The following is a 20,180-nucleotide window of genomic DNA, read 5'->3' as shown; positions in this document are numbered from 1 at the left end:
CACTCATGCATGATGCCTACTGAAGTGTACTGAATGAAAATCTGAACCCAAGCATATTATACATCCATGACTTTTCTCTGTGAGCAGTTAGTCAAAAATCAGAGATTTCAGCTAAAATATGGATATTCAAAATTGCTGTGCTATCCTATAGGAAACAAATGTTACTCAATACTTATAGAAATCTCATGGACTTGGAATGTATTGACACCAAAGTGTAGGGATGAATAGAAATAAAAGATGTAAAGATCTTTCCTAAGGTATAATAAACTTTTTGGTAAAGCAGAATTTTATTAAAATTCATTTATGTAGTGTTTTACACACATCCACAAACACACACACACACACACACAGAGTCCTCAACATTCAGGCAATTAACTCTTATTCTCAGGATTGCTTGACAAGAAAAGAGATTTCTTCACCGTCTCCCTGATAGGATACTTCTACTGTTTATATTCCTGAATGATATATCTTTTCATAAGAACAATCTCTTTGAGATTCCCAAATCTTGGAAAAAGTGAAGAGACATTAACACAGAACCTTCTGCAAAATGTAATGCCACACAACAAAGAGGTAGTACAAGACATACATGTGGTGGACCATGGGGAGAGTCTTAGGGCCCAGCTGGGCAATGCTAACTGTGGAGTGTGGTAGCTGGGACTACATGGCTTCCAGGGCCTCTTCCTCCTCTTCATCTTCTGAGGCAGCCTTTACTCCTAGAGGATGGAGCTCAGGAAAGTCATTGGTTATTTTATTTGGTTCTTTGTCCAAGGCCCCTGCTCTAATTTCAAGTAAAATTTGGCCAATTTCCATTTCAACTTTTTCATTTCTTCCCGATCATCCTTGCTTTCAAAGTGCTCCCTAATGATCCCAGTCTTCATCATTTCTTAAAACAGTTCGCATACTGGATTACTGGGATTTTCACTCTACATGGCCTTCATTATTTCCGTGCTCTTCTGCAGAGAACTGGCAGAACCACAAGCTGGTTCTGCATCCCCAAGAGCACAACTTTCACATGTGCTTTGAATACACAGAGCTAACTCACAGCCGTCTTTGATCTGATCGTCTCTTCGTCCAGAACCATACAGACCTTTTTGGGCCTTCTTAACAGCATTTTTTACTTCTTCTTCTCTTTGGATAAGGTTTCAGCTTATAGTCATTTGATTATGTTGTTTTGGGCTTGTGGTAAAACAAAATTATGGTGGAGAGGACTCATGGAGGAAAGCTACTTACCTCATGGCAGCCAGAAACAGAGAGAGTGAGAGAGCAAGAATGATAATCTTACTCTGTGCTACTTGTAACTTCAAATACAATAGATTGGCAAATTTCTCAGCCTCTTATAGGTTGCTCCTCCTCCTCCTTCTTCCTTTCTTTCTTTGCATGGTCTTTGTGGACCTGCTGTTTTCAGAGTAAGATGGGTATTGATGTTTATGTGGAATGGAATTTGGTAACAAAGAAAAGGAAGCGATTTATTCATTCATTTTGCAAATATCAAAGTATCTACTTTGTATACTGTGGAGGATATCGTTAAGCAGTAACCAATCCCTGACCTTATGGAGTTCAAGTTCTACTGAGAGGAAAAGGTATCAAAAAATATAAATAAATTAAATAAATAAGTAAAATATAGTGTTTTAAACAACAATAAGTGGGTAAGAAGGAAAGTAAAATCAAAGGGGTCAGGAAGTAACTGGGATACGATTTTAAGTGGAAGGTTATTTAACATGGAAGTACATGTAATCCGTAGAAAGACTTCAAAAGAAGTTGCTGTTCATTTCCTGGGCTTACTATAACAAAGTACCACAAGCTGAGTGTCTTAAACAACAGAAAGTCATTGTCTTAAAGTTGTGGAGGCTGGAAGTCTCCAGAGCTCCCAAGGGCTATGAGAGCATCTACTCATTGCCCTTTCTCTCCTCTCATTCTTTGCCTGGAGATTGACATGCAAGATCCTCCCCTCCCCTTCCCTGCCCTCTCCTCTCCTTCCCTCCCTTTTTGTCCTGCACACTCCCAGCCTCTGGTGGCCTCAGACTTGTAGGTAACATTCTCCTTGACTTCCCCTTGTGCATGTCTATATCTGTGTCCAAATTTCCTCTGTTTGTAAGGACATGAGTCAAATTAGATTAGGGTCTCCCCCAAGCACCTCATTCATCCTCATACAGACCCTATTTCCAAAGATGATCACATTCACAGGCACCAGAGATTAGGACTTAAACTTCTCTTAAAGGGTCACAATTCAGCCCATAACAGTTGGTGGATAAGAAGTGTTTTTAAAAAATTAAAAGTCCTGACAAATACCACTTAAAGGGAGGAATCATTAAAGGGGTTGATTGCTCTCATCAGGGAATGTGATGATGCCTGCTTCTATATTTAATAAAGGCTAATTTCAGCCCTACAAACATCCATAATGAATTATTTAATGCTAGCTGGCAAAAATATACCTATTGAACACAGATGTTGTCTTCTGTTGCTATTGGATTTGGCTATAAAATAAGAAAGGGATTAGTAATCTCTCAGGAAACAAGGCAACAGAAAATTAGACAGGCAAAGGTCTGCGTAGCGCACCCAGAGTAATTCTGCATCCACTGAGCTCCGTACCTCTGCTTGGAGCAGCGCAGAATCACCTCCCAGCTTCTTAATAAGCATATTTTTTTTCATGAAGGATAGAAAATATTATCAAGCTAAATTTTTCCCTCTGCCAACAAGTTAGGGATAATGTGCACCATGTGGATCAAGCTGATCACATAAATTGAGGCTTTAAAGCACAATATCTGAGCATTTCCCAACTGAACATTACTTTTCTGTATAAATTAAAAATGTCTAAAAGGGGGTTTATTAGAAGGAGACTATCAAAGCTTTTTATGAACATGCTTTCTCTTTTGATCTATATAATTTTCAAAAAGTGTTAGACATATCATGATTTCTAGCACAACTGGAATTTTAAATCGAAGAATCAGAAGGAAAAAATGCAAATAGAAAAGACATGATTTTGAAGCCTTGCCTATTTCACTGCAATTAGTCATTAAGCAGAGGAAATGAATTTCAGTAAAAAGCCTGCTTTATCTAGCACTTTATCAACCAGAAAGCTCCAGAAAAAATAGCATTTCTAATGTCTCCCAACACAAATCTTCAATCTATTAACCACAGGACTACAAGAAGGTTGTTATTTGCTTTCTTACTGGTTTGGGGAGGAGAGAGAAAATTACATCTTTGCATCAGTGAGCTTTTTCAAACAATGGTGATTTACATGTCAATCTCCTGATTATTAAATATTATCTATGTGATTTTCAACCTCACCCAATAGAAAAAAATTTAAATCGCAAATGATATTTTAGAAATGCTAACTACTTTGAATTCATATAAGCCTTGGGGAAGATCAAAGTCCTTTCAAGGTATGCTTGTGGATCACTGAGCCAGAACAGATCTGAAGTGGTCATTTATTTCTGAGCCCTCTCTTCAAGCATTTCAATATTAAAATATTAAATATTGGAAGATTTTTCTGGGTGCTACTTTTAAAGAACTCAATGCATGTGAAACAAAGTTAGTAGTACCTCCATGGATTCAGAAAATCACCAAAGAGTAAATATAATGTTCATAAGGTGTCCAGTTTGATGGCTGTGGGAAATGGTAGAATAATCATCCAAATACCTTTTCTTGGGGCTGGGGATGTGGCTCAAGCGGTAGCGCGCTCGCCTGGCATGCGTGCGGCCCGGGTTCGATCCTCAGCACCATATACAAACAAAGATGTTGTGTCCACCGAAAACTAAAAAATAAATATTAAAAAAGAAAAAAAAAACAAATACCTTTGCTTGTCTAAATGTGAAGTAGGAAGATGTAAGTTTTCTCTCTGTTCAGATGGTAATCCATTGGGTTATTGGATCACAGACTATTCCACAGATGCAAAGGCATGTATATTTGTTTGCTTGGGCTGCCATAACAAAAGACCACATACTGAGTGGCTGAAATGACAGAAATTTATTTTGTCATGGATTTGGAGGCCAAAGGTCCAAGATCACGGAGCCTGCAGTTAATTTCCTCAAAGGGCCATAGGGAACCATCTGTTATGGACATCTCCCCTTAACTTGCAGGTGACCAGTTTCTGGTTGTGTCCTCACATGGTGTTTTCTCAATGGGGACATCCCCAGTAGCTCTCTCTGTGCTAATCATCACAACAGGACACTGGTCAAACAGGAGAGGGCCCACTCCAACAGCCACATTTGGCATAATTACTTCTTTAATGTCCCTGTCTCCAAAACAGTCACATCCTGAGATGCTGGAGGTTAGAGTTTCCACACAGGAATTTGGGAAAAGGACAAAATTTAGCCCTTAACAGCAAATAAGGTGAGAGTGATCTGATAGCTCTAATAGTCACAACTCTCCTGCTCATAGGAATTCTTCATGTTCTTTTGGCTTAAAGGATAAAGGGAGGCTTTGTCTTGCTCAATGGTAAAAGTTCCAACTCTGTCATCTGCCTGAATGGAAGAAGAATGAGCAACATATGGATTGCAAGACAGCATTAACCCCTTCAGCACAGGAAGGGTGTCAGCCCCTTCCTTCCACTCTGGGAGTAGAGGGAAGATGGCTATGCAAATTGACGGGGTATAGATGTAAGAATCAAAGCTTTAGAAACCTCACACCAGAACATAAGATCTGCTCACAGATTTTCAAGTTTGAATAGCATATCCATCTATGTGTTGGCTGCCATCTTGCCCATCCTTGTTTGCATCTATTACCAGATGGTGGCCCCTGTAAAATCAGGAATTTGCATACTCACTGGGCTTTGCCAGTTCCCATCTTGGTAGTGGATACCCAGCAATTGTTCAGTTTGAAGTGAGCAAATGTGCCTTCTCCCCAAGTGGAGTTCTAGAGCAGACATGGTCAGAGTGAGACCTGGGGTATAATTCCAAAATCACTGCCACTGGCTTTTCTGAGTAATCTGTTTCAGATTTTCTTCCTATTCTAGCTAGGAGAAAGGCAGTTTGATCTTATCGTAAATCATGAGTCTTTCATTTTTTTCCCATTGCCCTATACAGTCTAGTTATAATGCTTTCTTATCTAGCTAAAGGAGATAATTCTGAAAATGATTGACTTTCCATTGATTGAATTTGCCTTTGGTTTGATTTGTCTGAATCCCAATCAGGAAAGAGCCTTCCCCGGATAGCAGCTGGCGAAAAGGACACATGTCCTGAAGTAATGGTGTATATAGTACATAGTACAGAGTAATTTTTGTTTTTACTAATTAAGTATCTGACATGATCCATTTCATTAAATTTCTTAGTGAGGTGATCTCCTTATTGGTGTCCTCCTTATTGGTGAGTGAACATGTGCTCACTTACATTGTGTGGCTGAAAGGAAAAATGTGTGTCTCCTTTGTGAACTTTGCAAATGTAAAGTTTGTATCTGCAAGGCCTTACTTTCTGTGTAAAGATTCCTGCCCCTCCCCACCCCCCGCCGCCCATTTGCCAAGAATATTAAGAACAAAGCATGTAGCAGGAATTAGACACATCACAGAACTTAAGAAGAACCTCTCACTGCTTCCAGGAAGTAAAGGTCATTCCTCTTTATTTGAAGACCAAGGGTCCCTGCCCCTTGGAACATCAGGGCAGAGAAGGGGGAATAAGCAGCCAGATCCTTGCTTTCTAAAACTGCACTCTCATCCTTGGATTATAGCTTATCTAAAGAGGAAAGTTAACTCAACCAAATAATGTGTTCAGCTCCATGAAGCTAAAGATGTTATAAACTGAGTCTCTCCTGAAGAGCACCAAACCTTGAATTTTTCCTGCAACAGAGGAGCTGATTTCACCATACCTGTCTATTGCTCGACAGTAGGAAGGAAGGTGAACTCTGGCCTCTCTTCATGAAACATAACTCTGCCTTTCCCCCTCACTCTTCCACCAAACTCAATTGTTTACAAGTACAAGCAGCGACTCTGGAGATGGGAAATCTGATACCGTCAGCACAAGTGGAACAAAATGAAAAGGGGAAAAAAAACCTACACCCATCTGGACTTCCATATGCTCCATAGCCCAGAGGCTAATATAATTCCTTGAATGTTGGTTATAAAGCAATGTGATATGGATAACTACCATGCACTGAGCTTATTTAGACAAGTGTTCTTTCTACTCAATAAACCTTTGAAGGGATTAAAAGTACAATCACTCCCAATGATCTGTTCACAAGTTCTTCCTTTCCTGTCTGAAGTTTTTGACTATCCCCTGCATCTGGTTCCTGTTTTTACCCCAGTCTGATTCCCCATCACCTGGACCAGGTGACATAGTATAGGGAGAAGACATGACACCTCGGGTATGTTGAGATGTTTAGTGTGACACAGGGGCTGGAGGCATGGGTGAGGGGCTGCTGAGACATCTACCTTCAGAGTCAGGAGCCAGACTGTGAATAGCCTTCTGGGCTACAGCATAGAGATTATCTTTGGGGGATCAGGAAATGTTTAGAATATTGTGAGGATTTTTGTTTTAAAGAACTAATTCGGGTAACAGCATAGACAGTGTGCATAAGAGGAGAAAAAAGATGGATGGGAAACCATCTCTACTGTTCCAGCAGAAAGATGATTATGGCCAAACTAGGCAACTACAGATGGCATGGAGAGGAAGAACCAGGATCGGTGCTGTGGTCACAGTCTGACACTTCTTTACATAGAGACACAGCAAAAAACTCCCTGAGAAATCCTTCTCTAGATTTTTGCAGTCCCTTCTATAGAAGGGATAATACTAAAGAAACTTTCAGCATGCTTATTAAAGGTTGCTATTAAAAAATGGGGGCGGGGAGGCTAGAGTTGTGGCTCAGTGGAAGATCACTTGCCTGGCATGTGTGAGGCCCTGGGTTTTATCCTCAGCAACATATATAAATAAATAAAGCAAAAGATTCATTGACAACTAAAATATATATATATATATATATATATATATATATATATATAATTTTTTTTAATACTATATATATATTTTAAAACTATACACCTGACTTCTCTGTCACAGAGATATTGCAATTTCTCATCTAGCATGTGTTGCTCCCTTGTTGTTATTTAAAAAAAAAATAACAACAAAACTGTTTTCTGGGTGGAGCTCGGGAAGATGGCAGCGAGGGGAGTGCATTGCCCCCGTGTGCTGCTTCACTGTGTGGGAGTATGACAAGTCAGGATGGCTAAAGGATATCTTGTTAGGAATTTCCAGCAATAGTGGGGTGCTCCAGAACCTGGAGGAAGGATTTCCATCGCACGAGGATCGGCTACGGGGACTCAAACGCGAGAGGTTTGTCGCACGGAGGGTCACACTGCTTATTCAGCAAATCGCCCCGCGGCTAGAGTCTGTAGCGCACGCTGGGAAATGAGGAGATAGCGACGCAGGGATACAGCGCTGCAGTTTCTGCCAGCCGTGCAAGCACCGTACTCACGGCTGAATTCTGGGTTCGAGACAGGGGAAGGAAGCGGTCCATCTCGGTTCTCCACACCGGTCAGACCACAGAGGAGGCCAGCAGCCACCATGTTGGAAAGCTGACGTCACCATCCCTGTTTTCGACTGACCGCAGCTCATTCAGCCATAGAACAGGTAATTTCAGGCTGCCATTCGCCTGCGGCTTGCAGACAGATTGCTAGGGTTCAGTGCCTGGGTGCTTCTTAGAACCTGATCTTATCGGAGCGAACACCGAGCGCGGGGCGGCCGAGTTCCAGCTCCCGGAACCGCCCTGGCCCAGGGCTGCGGAGCCTGCGGAGGCTGCTTCTTGGACCCTGCTCCTATCAGAGCATACACCAAGCACTAAGTGGCCGAATTCCGGCTCCCGGAACTTCCCTGGCCTGGGGCTAGGAGCCCAAGGAAACTGCTTCTCAGTCCGGGTCCTGCTGAGGGCCCGTCAGGACTCACCCGTTGCTTTGGTTGCCTGGCAAGGGGAACGAAATGCTGCCATTCGCATAGGATACCAACATGGCAGAGATCTGATGTCATCAGAAAGCGGCGGAGGAGAGAACTTCATCAATACCAGTGGTGACAGAAACAGTTGGTCTCCTGGTAGGGGGGGTGAGGCACAGACACCCGAGTCTCCTCAATTTGTCCTCGAGCCAGAGGGGAGGAGCCGGGCCGCTGCCAGCGCCCGGAGCAGGCCCAGCGGCTCGCCAGCGTGGTGACCGCGTGACCCCAATTGGAGAGGGGACGGAGCGGAGCCGCCATCCGCACCCACAAGGTGGGCAGACCCGCGACCCAGTGGTACATGGGCGTGGTAGGAGGGGCAGGGCAGAGCCGCCGTTCGCGCTTGCAAGGTAAACAGACCTGTGACAGCCTGGCGGGTCAGGCCCAGTGGCCTGCCAGTGTGGTACACACGTCACCCCAACTGGAGTAGGGGCAGAGCAGATCCTTCTCCCACGCCCGGATCAGGCCCTGCCGTTGTGGTGGTCACGTGACCCCAATTGGAGTGGGGGCGGAGCGGAACCGCCACCCGTGCCCGCAGGGTGAGCAGACCTGTGACCAACCTGCAGATCAGGCCCAGGGGTCCACAGGCGTGGTAGGAGGGGCAGGGCAGATCCGCCGCCCGCGCCTCCAAGGTAGGCAGACCTGCAACAGACCGGCGGATCAGGCCCAGGAGCCTGCCGGCGTGGTACACACACCACCCTAATTGGAGTAGGGGCAGAGCAGAGTCGCCGCCTGTGCCAGGAACAGGCCCAGCGTCCTGCAGGCGGGGTAGTCACGACACCCCAATTGGAGTAGGGGCAGAGCAGAGCCTCCACCCGTGCCCGAAAGGTGGGCAGATCTGCGGGACAGGCCCAGTGGCCTGCCGGTACGACAGACACGTCACCCCATTTGGAGTAGGGGCAGAGTAGAGCCGCCACCCGCGCCTGCAGGGTAGGCAAACCTGCAACCGACCGGCGGATCAGGCCCAGTGGCCTGCCGGCGTGGTACACTCGTCACCCCAATTGCAGTAGGGGCAGAACAGAGCCGCCGCCAGCACCCAGAACAGGCCCAGTGACCTGCCGGCGTGGTAGCCACGACACCCCAATTGGAATAAGGAGAGAGCAGAGCCGCCGCCTGTGCCTGCAGGAAAGATACGCAAGCAGTATGAAAAGACAAGGAAAGAAAGGACCACAAGCAATGCAGGTCAACGCAACTTTAGAAGAGGTAACAGCTGCAGCAGATGGGATGTCAGATAAAGAATTCAGGATATACATGCTTCAGATGATCTGGAGTATCAAGGAAGACATAAAACAGCAAAATCAGACAATGAAAGATCACTTCGACAATGAATTACGCAAACAAATCCAGGAAGCAAAGGATCAACTATACAGGGAGATAGAGGTTATAAAAAACAAACAAACAGAAATCCTAGAAATGCAGGAAGCAATAAACCAACTTAAAAACTCAATGTAGAATACTACCAGCAGAGTAGAACACTTAGAAGATAGAACATCAGACAATGAAGACAAAGTATTTCAACTGGAAAAGAACATAGACAGCTCAGGAAGACTGTTAAGAAACCATGAGCAGAATATCCAAGAAATATGGGATAACATTAAGAGACCAAACTTAAGAGTCATTGGGATACAGGAAGGTACAGAGCTCCAAACCAAAGGAATGAGCAGTCTATTCAATGAAATAATACGAGAAAACTTCCCAGACTTGAAGAATGAGACAGAATCCCAAATCCTAGAAGCCTACAGGACGCCGAATGTGCAAAATCATAAGAGATCCACACCTAGACACATTATAATGAAGATGCCCAACATACAGAATAAGGAGAGAATTTTAAAAGCTACAAGAGAAAGGAGGCAGATTACATTTAGGGGTAAGCCAATCAGGATAACAGCTGATCTTTCAACACAGACTCTGAAAGCTATAAGATCCTGGAATAACATATTTCAAACACTGAAAGAAAATGGGTTCCAACCAAGAATTGTGTATCCAGCGAAATTAAGCTTCAGGATGGAAGATGAAATTAAAACCTTCCACGATAAACAAGAGTTTAAAGAATTCGCAGCTAGAAAACCATCTCTTCAAAACATCCTCGCCAAAGCATTACAGGATGAGGAAATGGAAAATAACAATGAAAATCAACAGTGGGAGGTAGGACAGTAAAGGGGGGGAAATAATCAAAGAGGAAAACAAACCATGTTTAGTAACAGAAATAAACAAATATGGCTGGAAGAACAACCCATATCTCAATAATAACCCTAAATGTTAATGGCTTAAACTCACCAATTAAGAGACACAGGCTAGTAGAATGGATCACAAAACAAGACCCAACAATATGCTGCCTACAGGAGACGCATTTGATAGGAAAAGACATACATAGGCTGAAGGTGAAAGGTTGGGAAAAATCATATCACTCATATGGATTTCGGAAACAAGCAGGAGTGTCCATACTCATATCAAATAAAATAGATTTCAAGCCAAAGTTAATCAAAAGTGATAAAGAGGGACACTACATACTGCTTAAGTGAACCATACACCAACAAGACATAACAATCATAAATATTTATGCCCCAAACAATGGTGCAGCTATGTTCATCAAACAAACTCTTCTCAAGTTCAAGAGTCTAATAGACCACCATACCATAATCATGGGAGACTTCAACACACCTCTCTCGCCACTGGACAGATCTTCCAAACAAAAGTTGAATAAGGAAACTATAGAACTCAATAACACTATTAATAACCTAGACCTAATTGACATATATAGAGTATACCACCCAACATCAAGCAGTTACACTTTTTTCTCAGCAGCACATGGATCCTTCTCAAAAATAGATCATATATTATGTCACAGGGCAACTCTTAGACAATATAAAGGAGTAGAGATAATACCATGCATCTTATCTGATCATAATGGAATGAAACTGAAAATCAACGATAAAAGAAGGAAGGAAAAAGCATACATCACTTGGAGAATGAACAATAGGTTACTGAATGATCAATGGGTTATAGAAGACATCAAGGAGGAAATTAAAAAATTCTTAGAGATAAATGAAAACACAGACACAACATATCGGAATCTATGGGACACATTGAAAGCAGTTCTAAGAGGAAAATTCATTGCTTGGAGTTCATTCCTTAAAAAAAGAAAAAACCAACAAATAAATGATCTCATACTTCATCTCAAAATCCTAGAAAAAGAAGAGCAAAACAACAGCAAAAGAAGTAGAAGGCAAGAAATAATTAAAATCAGAGCTGAAATTAATGAAATCGAAACAAAAGAAACAATTGAAAAAACTGACAAAACTAAAAGTTGGTTCTTTGAAAAAATAAACAAAATCAACAGACCCTTAGCGATGCTAGCGAAGATAAGAAGAGAGAGAACTCAAATTACTAGCATACGGGATGAAAAAGGCAATATCACAACAGACACTTCAGAAATACAGAAGATAATCAAAAACTATTTTGAATCCTTATACTCCAATAAATTAGAAGATAGTGAAGGCATAGATAAATTTCTTAAGTCATATGATCTGCCCAGATTGAGTCAGGAGGATATAGAAAACCTAAACAGACCAATATCAATTGAGGAAATAGAAGAAACCATCAAAAGACTGCCAACTAAGAAAAGCCCAGGACCGGATGGGTATACAGCAGAATTTTACAAAACCTTTAAAGAAGAACTAATACCAATACTTTTCAAGCTACTTCAGGAAATAGAAAAAGAGGGAGAACTTCCAAATTCATTCTACGAGGCCAACATCACCCTGACACCTAAACCAGACAAAGACACTTCAAAGAAAGAAAACTACAGACAATATCTCTAATGAACCTAGATGCAAAAATCCTCAACAAAATTCTGGCAAATCGGATACAAAAACATATAAAAAAAATTGTACACCATGATCAAGTAGGATTCATCCCTGGGATGCAAGGCTGGTTCAATATACGGAAATCAATAAATGTTATTCACCACATCAATAGACTTAAAAATAAGAACCATATGATCATCTCCATACATGCGGAAAAAGCATTCGACAAAGTACAGCATCCCTTTATGTTCAAAACTCTAGAAAAACTAGGGATAACAGGAACATACCTCAATATTGTAAAAGCAATCTATGCTAAGCCTCAGGCTAGAATCATTCTGAATGGAGAAAAACTGAAGGCATTCCCTCTAAAATCTGGAACAAGACAGGGATGCCCTCTCTCTCCACTTCTGTTCAACATAGTTCTCGAAACACTGGCCACAGCAATTAGACAGACGAAAGAAATTAAAGGCATAAAAATAGGAAAAGAAGAACTTAAATTATCACTATTTGCAGATGATATGATTCTATACCTAGCAGACCCAAAAGGCTCTACAAAGAAACTATTAGAGCTAATAAATGAATTCAGCAAAGTGGCAGGATATAAAATCAACACGCATAAATCAAAGGCATTCCTGTATATCAGCGACAAATCCTCTGAAATGGAAATGAGGACAACCACTCCATTCAAAATATCTTCAAAAAAAATAAAATACTTGGGAATCAACCTAACAAAAGAGGTGAAAGACTTATACAATGAAAACTACAGAACCCTAAAGAGAGAAATAGAAGAAGATCTTAGAAGATGGAAAAATATACCCTGTTCATGGATAGGCAGAACTAACATCATCAAAATGGCGATATTACCAAAAGTTCTCTATAGGTTTAATGCAATGCCAATCAAAATCCCAACGGCATTTCTTGTAGAAATAGAGAAAGCAATCATGAAATTCATATGGAAAAATAAACGACCCAGAATAGCAAAAACAATGCTAAGCAGGAAGTGTGAATCAGGCGGTATAGCGATACCAGACTTCAAACTATACTACAGAGCAATAGTAACAAAAACAGCATGGTACTGGTACCAAAACAGGCGGGTGGACCAATGGTACAGAATAGAGGACACAGAAACCAATCCACAAAACTACAACTATCTTATATTTGATAAAGGGGCTAAAAGCATGCAATGGAGGAAGGATAGCATCTTCAACAAATGGTGCTGGGAAAACTGGAAATCCATATGCAACAAAATGAAACTGAATCCCTTTCTCTCGCCATGCACAAAAGTTAATTCAAAATGGATCAAGGAGCTTGATATCAAATCAGAGACATGCCGTCTGATAGAAGAAAAAGTTGGCTACGATCTACATTCGGTGGGGTCAGGCTCCAAATTCCTCAATAGGACACCCATAGCACAGAAGTTAATAACTAGAATCAACAAATGGGACTTACTCAAACTAAAAAGTTTTTTCTCAGCAAAAGAAACAATAAGAGAGGTAAATAGGGAGCCTACACCCTGGGAACAAATCTTTACTCCTCACACTTCAGATAGAGCCCTGATATCCAGAGTATACAAAGAACTCAAAAAATTAGACAATAAGAGAACAAACAACCCAATCAACAAATGGGCCAAGGACCTGAACAGACACTTCTCAGAGGAGGACATACAGTCAATCAACAAGTACATGAAAAAATGCTCACCATCTCTAGCTGTCAGAGAAATGCAAATCAAAAGCACCCTAAGATACCATCTCACTCCAGTAAGATTGACAGCCATTATGAAGTCAAACAACAACAAGTGCTGGCGAGGATGTGGGGAAAAGGGTACACTTGTACATTGCTGGTGGGACTGCAGATTGGTGCAGCCAATTTGGAAAGCAGTATGGAGATTTCTTGGAAAGCTGGGAATGGAGCCACCATTTGACCCAGCTATTCCCCTTCTTGGTCTATTCCCTAAAGACCTAAAAAGAGCATGCCACAGGGACACTGCTACATCGATGTTCATAGCAGCACAGTTCACAATAGCAAGACTGTGGAACCAACCTAGATGCCCTTCAATAGACGAATGGATAAAAAAAAATGTGGCATTTATACACAATGGAGTATTACTCTGCATTAAAAAATGACAAAATCATAGAATTTACAGGGAAATGGATGGCATTAGAGCAGATTATGCTAAGTGAAGCTAGCCAATCCCTAAAAAACAAATGCCAAATGTCTTCTTTGATATAAGGAGAGTAACTAAGATCAGAGTAGGGACGAAGAGCAGGAGAAGAAGATTAACATTTAACAGGGATGAGAGGTGGGAGGGAAAGGGAGAGAGAAGGGAAATTGCATGGTAATGGAAGGAGACCCTCAGGGTTATACAGTGGAGGGGGTAGAGAGAGAGGAGGGGAGGGGAGGGGAGAGGTGGGGAGGGGGGATGGTGGAGGATGGGAAAGGCAGCGGAGCACAACAGACACTAGTATGGCTATATGTAAATCAATGGATGTGTAACTGATGTGATTCTGCAATCTGTGTTTGGGGTGAAGGTGGGAGTTCATAACCCACTTGAATCAAAGTGTGGAATATGATATGTCAAGAAATTTGTAATGTTTTGAACAAGCCACAATAAAAAATTTAAAAAAAACTGTTTTCTGCATCCCAATTTATTCTTTCATGCTGAATATAAGAAAGTCCTTGATTTTTGTCCCCTTTTCATTCTTTTCTAATTACACCTCCCATTTCCCACTTCTGAAAGCTCTAGTAACAGCCTTGACCACCAACCTTATAAAACACTTCATAATGAAACTAAAGCCAAATGAATTTCAATGATCAAATGTTTTTTAAGTCCTCTTGTATAGACATCTTTTTAAGCTTAAGCTCATACAAAGGTTTTGCACCAATTATTTAAAAGCGAGGGAAGGAGAAAGAGAAGAAAGAGCCAGAGAGAAGGGAGATTTAGCCAAATGCTTTTTTCTCCTAAAAAATTAACCCTTAGGTTAAAATCCAGTGGAAACTATTGTCATGTGAAAGAACTTGAAAGACTCAGGACTCAGCAGGTAGGATTAACAAATAAACACTATCATATAATTTATAAAGATCGTTTTATGCTAATAAGAACTCACCATTGATTCTCACTCAAGATGCTTGTGTGTTCTAAAGATTTCCAACTGTTAGAAAGGATGGGACAACTCAGCTGAACAGTTTTGTAGGTCAGCAGGTTCAAGGTCACCCCTTAGAAGCAGCTTCAGAAGAGCCTCAGGGTGTGATGTGAATGAGATAGATGTACTGACTTCCACAGAGCTTGCTACTGGTGCTCAGGGACCCACAGCCAAGGATACAGGAGAATTAGAAGCTTCCCCATTTGAAGGCGGCAGGAAGAGGAGACTTTAAGACATATTTTAAGAGAATTAACAGTTCCTAAAGAATAGGAAGAAACTATCTAACATCCTTTCTGAAGGTTCTTGGGAAGTTTGGACAACAATTTACCTACCAGAAAAGCTGATGTCTCTGATTTCTAGTTGTTTTTCTCTTTGTTATGAAAATCATCGTGGAATAAAAGAGAACTGCACTTGTTCAGCCATGTTTGGAGCCCACACATTCCACTAGCATGGGCGAGGCAGCATCAGAAGACCTCACCTGTTTTCATGATGGGTTGCTCAGAGACATGCTCCAAGAAGCTCTCAGGAATCGAGCAAGCTTGTCAGTTCACAGCGGAAGCAGCAGACCAGCTGTCACTCCACAGCACAGCACATAATTTTTAATTTTATTCCAAAGACATGAAAACAGGAGTCCAATAGCAGCTTTTATTTTTCTCAAGTGGCATGATTGAACTGAGATTCTTTGAACCACAAAGAAAATATAATCACAGTAGCTGATATGTATGTATATGTATATATATATATATATATATATATATATATATATATATATATATATATAAAATATATGTATGTACCAGCCCCTCACTCAGCCAGGTTGTCAATAGGCCTTCTTAATTGTTTACAGTCTTTAATGGCAGCTTCCATTTTCACCAGTAGAAGCCCACATTTCAAAAACAAATTGGATACCTGCATGAACAAGCAAGCAGTTAGGCAGCTAATTACTGTTTGCAATTCAATTACCTAATTACTGTGGGCAAGTGCAGGGTGTTTGTGCAAGCAAACAGTCCCACCCACAAATATTGCAGATTTGATTAAAGAAGGCTTAGGTGCAAAGATTCATGCTCACTGCTAGTGCTTTAATAGGCTCAATAATATTCCCCCTGGGCCCAGAAAGGTCCTGGTTAAACACTCTTTTGATTGGGTTAGAGAAAAAACCTGCTTAAGTGAACTTCACCAGCCTCTTCTCATGCCAGGCTCATCTGGAACTTCAACCTTGTTACTCAAAATATAGTCCATGGACCAGCAGCATTAGTTTTCTCTGGAAGCTTGTCTGAAAGGCAGAATCTTAAATCCTACACCAGACCCACTGAATTCGAATCTGCATTATGACAAGATACCTTTCATGAGTACCTTTGTGTCTGAGGAGTACTTCCCGAAATGGCTACTCAAGAAACAAGGCTCTATTGGTACCAACTCATACAGAGCTAAGTCTGGGTGGAAGGGAGATGCTCAGCAGTTACTCAGCTACAATGAGCAAGCTGGATCCATCAAGAAGAATCCCAGATAGCCTTTCAGGAACAAATCCTAAAATACTAATACTGAAACTACTTCAGATGTGCCTAAGGAGAAGGCAGAGACAATGTAGCCAGCAACCTCCTAGAAGATTCTACAGGTCTATCTTTCACATTCTTACCCACTTAGGGTCCACTTGATATTTGTCTTCATCTATGACTACACGTTCAGCCACAAAATCACTCTGTGAATATCCTCAACCAGGACTTTGAGCACAATTAATCAATCCAACCTGCCTCTACAGAATTATAGTGTAAGAAGGTTCTTTCTTGTGGGCTCTACAGGGACAGACCACACTGATCCATTTGCCCAAAGATTACTGAGAGGATGACTGCGTAGCCTCAGGGACAGGCATTTTCTACTCCCAAATAGACTGTTTCAACCACCTCATCAATCTCACTCACTTTCACATGGTGCTGGAACCTGAGCACAGTGCCATTTTAGGCAAAATTGTGTAGTTTGTCTTCATGATGTAGACAAAAGGCACCACACAGGAATCAGGGACCAGATCCCACTATTAAACAGCTGTGTGACCTTGGGCAAGGCACTTAGGCCTCAGTCTCCTTGTCTCTAAAATGAAAGGATTGAATCAGATGGTTTTCTAATTCTCTTTCAGTTCCAGCAGTCATTTGTTATCAAGCTTCCATAAGGGGGCTTACAGATTCTAAGTCTAGATCCAGCTGACTGGTATCTCCCTACAGCCTATGGAGTCTTCTGACTCCAGACGGATCCTGACAAGGGACTTCTCCACTGTCTCCTACCCGCATTTCCCTACTGTGAATCTCATCTGATTAGGAGCCTCCTTCAGCTAGCTGTCCTATTGGCAAGCTTCCAAAGAGATGTGCCCTGAAGTATTAGCAGCTACTCTAAATGCATTATCCTTCCCATGGAGATTTTGGATTTGAATGGAAAACTGTCCTTACCACAGAGTTCTGAGTCTCTAATGATGAAACTTTAAACTTGTTTTCCTACGAAGAAAGCTGTGGCATTTCTATAAATAGCTGAATCCCTACTCAAGAGAACACACAACACAATCCCTCTCTTCATTGCAGCAACTGAGGCCCTGGAAGATTAACTTCCTTGCCCAAAAAGATGCTGCTAAAATTAGAACTAATATTTCCTTAATCTCAACACTGTAAGGAGGTCCATCTTTTTATTGTTATTGTTATAAAGGTTACTGCAGTTTGACGAAGTGCTGATCTATCAGCATGATGATGAACTTCATCTTCCAAAAGGTGAAGGACAGGCCAGACCTCAGACAGACAAAGGATGGATGTCACTTCAGGGTTTCTTCTGTAAAGGAAAAGAGAAAGTACCTCTCACAATAGTGCTTTACTGTGGTTATCCAGGCTAAAGTTAGTGGACTCTTAAACAAAAATCAACTGTTTAAGAACCCAACAGGGAAAGACAATATTGCTGAGATCACAGAGATTATTACCAAGGAAGAATGACCAGGAAATGCAATGTAAGGGATGCAATAAGACCTCAGGAGCCCCGACTCTATCACTATCGAGTGACAGTGACTTTATACATTTCTCCCAGATTGGACTACATGATCTCTAGTTTTCCTCCTATTCTGAAAGTTGTTTGAAAAAATGTGACAGGTGAAAATAATGAATGAAATCTTAAAAAAAAGTTTATGAGGAACAAATAAAAGGTCCAACATGTATATGAAGTGTACAAGAACAGTGGGATGAAGACACAGCTTAGCAGCTGTAAGACTTTTTTTTTAAATGCAAAAAGGCTTCTATAACTTTGAAAGGGTTAATTTGAGGCCCAGCAATACTGATGTATGTTCATTTTAATACATACTTAAGAAAATCATCGCCCTGTCCTGCTTGGTTGGACCACACTTGGAGTGTCCTGTTCAGTTTTGATGCTACTCATAAGAGGCAAGTGAACAACGGGAAATGTGTTCAGAAGAACATAGCCATGAAGAGATTCTGGACCTTGTCATGTGAGGAATGATAGGATGTGAAATGTTTAGTCTGAGAACAACAACAAAAAAGGCCCCGAGTGACCCGGTGACTACTTGAAGGGCTGTCATTTTCAGGAGCAGTTGGCAGTGTTCTGTGTAGTCCCCAAGAGCAGAGCCAAGGCCAGTGCAAGGGAGACGCACAGGGAGGGACTTCTGAGCAGTTAGGGACATCCAAAGGCAGAATGAGTGACCTCAGGAGGTCACTGACCAGAGCAGTTCAAGGCCTCTGTTTGTTCTTCTTTGGAAAAGATCCAAGCACCAGATGAGTGGCTAAACAAGGTGACCTGGATTGTCCCTTCCCAACTCAGAATCTACACAACGGAGAAAAACACCAGACCAAAGAGAAGAGAGAAATAAGCAAATGCCAGGTGTTTATTACTGCTTTAAATGAAACCACCCCTGTCTCAGGAATAGCAGTAAATCACTCATTTTCACAGGGTGATATTTTTAGTATATGTTGCTAACATGCATAGAAGGCATTTGTACAGAATTACAACTATTAAGGCATCCTTGATGTGACTAATACATCAAGGCTATCACCTATTACTGAGTTTTATTTTTTGCTAATGAGATACAAATATCTTGTGTTTATAGCAAGAACACTCTTTTTTAACTGAATATGTGAATTCTTTCCATGTGCCTTACTTAAAGCTATCATATCTCATTAGCAAATTTTATTTTTACCTGACCAGTTGAACACACATCACATTAATGGTAATCCTTATTACTAAATTTCATGCACAAATGTGATGTCTTTGTATTTGCATTCATTCCTGGTTTCTTTATTGCTGCTAGTGTAACTGTAATTTATTAAGATGTGATTGTCTTCAGTAATGTGACCATCTGTGTTATTAATATAAAAGCAAAACAAAACCTGCTCCTTTTATCTTACTTCCGCTACCTCCCCTTCAAAAATCCAATGATCATCTTATTTTGACTTGCCCAAGAGGCATGAACTGTTTTCTGATTTTGAGAGTTTTTATTTTGAGAGCATTTGAAGTTCACCTTTTCTCTGTAGACACAAGGAAAAATCACTAGAACTCTGACAATAAACATCATAATCAGATGTGCAGATGTCCACGGCTACTAATTAGCATAGGTATTTGAGTCTATCAGAGAAAAATGTCCCTCTGTAGTTTGTATCATTGTAGCCTGCTTTAAAATTGTACTATGTTGCCCCTGATAAAAGCCTGGAGACACAAGGAAGAAAGAGATGTCAATCCACAAGAGACTGATCATTTTTCATAATTAGGACAATAAACTACTTCTTCTACCATTTAGGGAAAGGCAAAAGGAAGCAGCGATTTCTTTTGCCAACTTAGGGGCAAAATGAGATCCCTGTGCACTTAAAAGAAAGGGAAAGCATTTATAATGGAGTCAGAGAGAGTATTTCAGAGAAAGGTAAAGACACCAAGGGTCATTTTTACCTGGTTTTGGGCTTTTGTCTGGGTTATAGTTAATCCAATTGCAAAAAAAAAAGTTACCCCATATTATATCTGAGGAGGAGACAGAAATCATCGATCCTGGACTCGTAAAAATCTCTTTAATTGTAATAACTTCTGAAAAGCCCACACTCCCCCTTAATAACTCTTTTCAAAGCCTCCCATTTATTCACTCGTTGAATGACTGTTCCCAGGGAGTTTAGCCCAGGAACTGACTTGAGATTTCATATCTGCCTCTTGATCACCACTATTTTTACCAGAGACCTGGAGCATGTTAGAAGCCTGGGGAAGAAGCAAGAAAGCCTTCAACAAGTAGACCTTATGACAAAGCTCATTCTCCTAACTTTCAGAACCCATAGTCCTTCACTGATACTCCTCCCCGTCATCAT

General features: G+C 41.2%; 1 pseudogene; it reads right to left on the bottom strand.

Moving 5' to 3' along the window:
• Window positions 1-657: 657 nt before the first annotated feature.
• Window positions 658-1,081, bottom strand: LOC124108134 (charged multivesicular body protein 3-like; annotated as a pseudogene).
• Window positions 1,082-20,180: the final 19,099 nt, after the last annotated feature.

This window comes from Marmota monax, unplaced genomic scaffold (genome assembly GCF_021218885.2).
Source record: "Marmota monax isolate L192 unplaced genomic scaffold, Marmota_monax_Labrador192_F-V1.1 WCK01_AAM20220418_F8-fsc00049, whole genome shotgun sequence".
Classification (NCBI taxonomy): Eukaryota; Metazoa; Chordata; class Mammalia; order Rodentia; family Sciuridae; genus Marmota; species Marmota monax.
The sequence above is the reverse complement of the archived record's forward strand: the minus strand, read 5'-3'. Positions and strand labels throughout refer to the sequence as shown.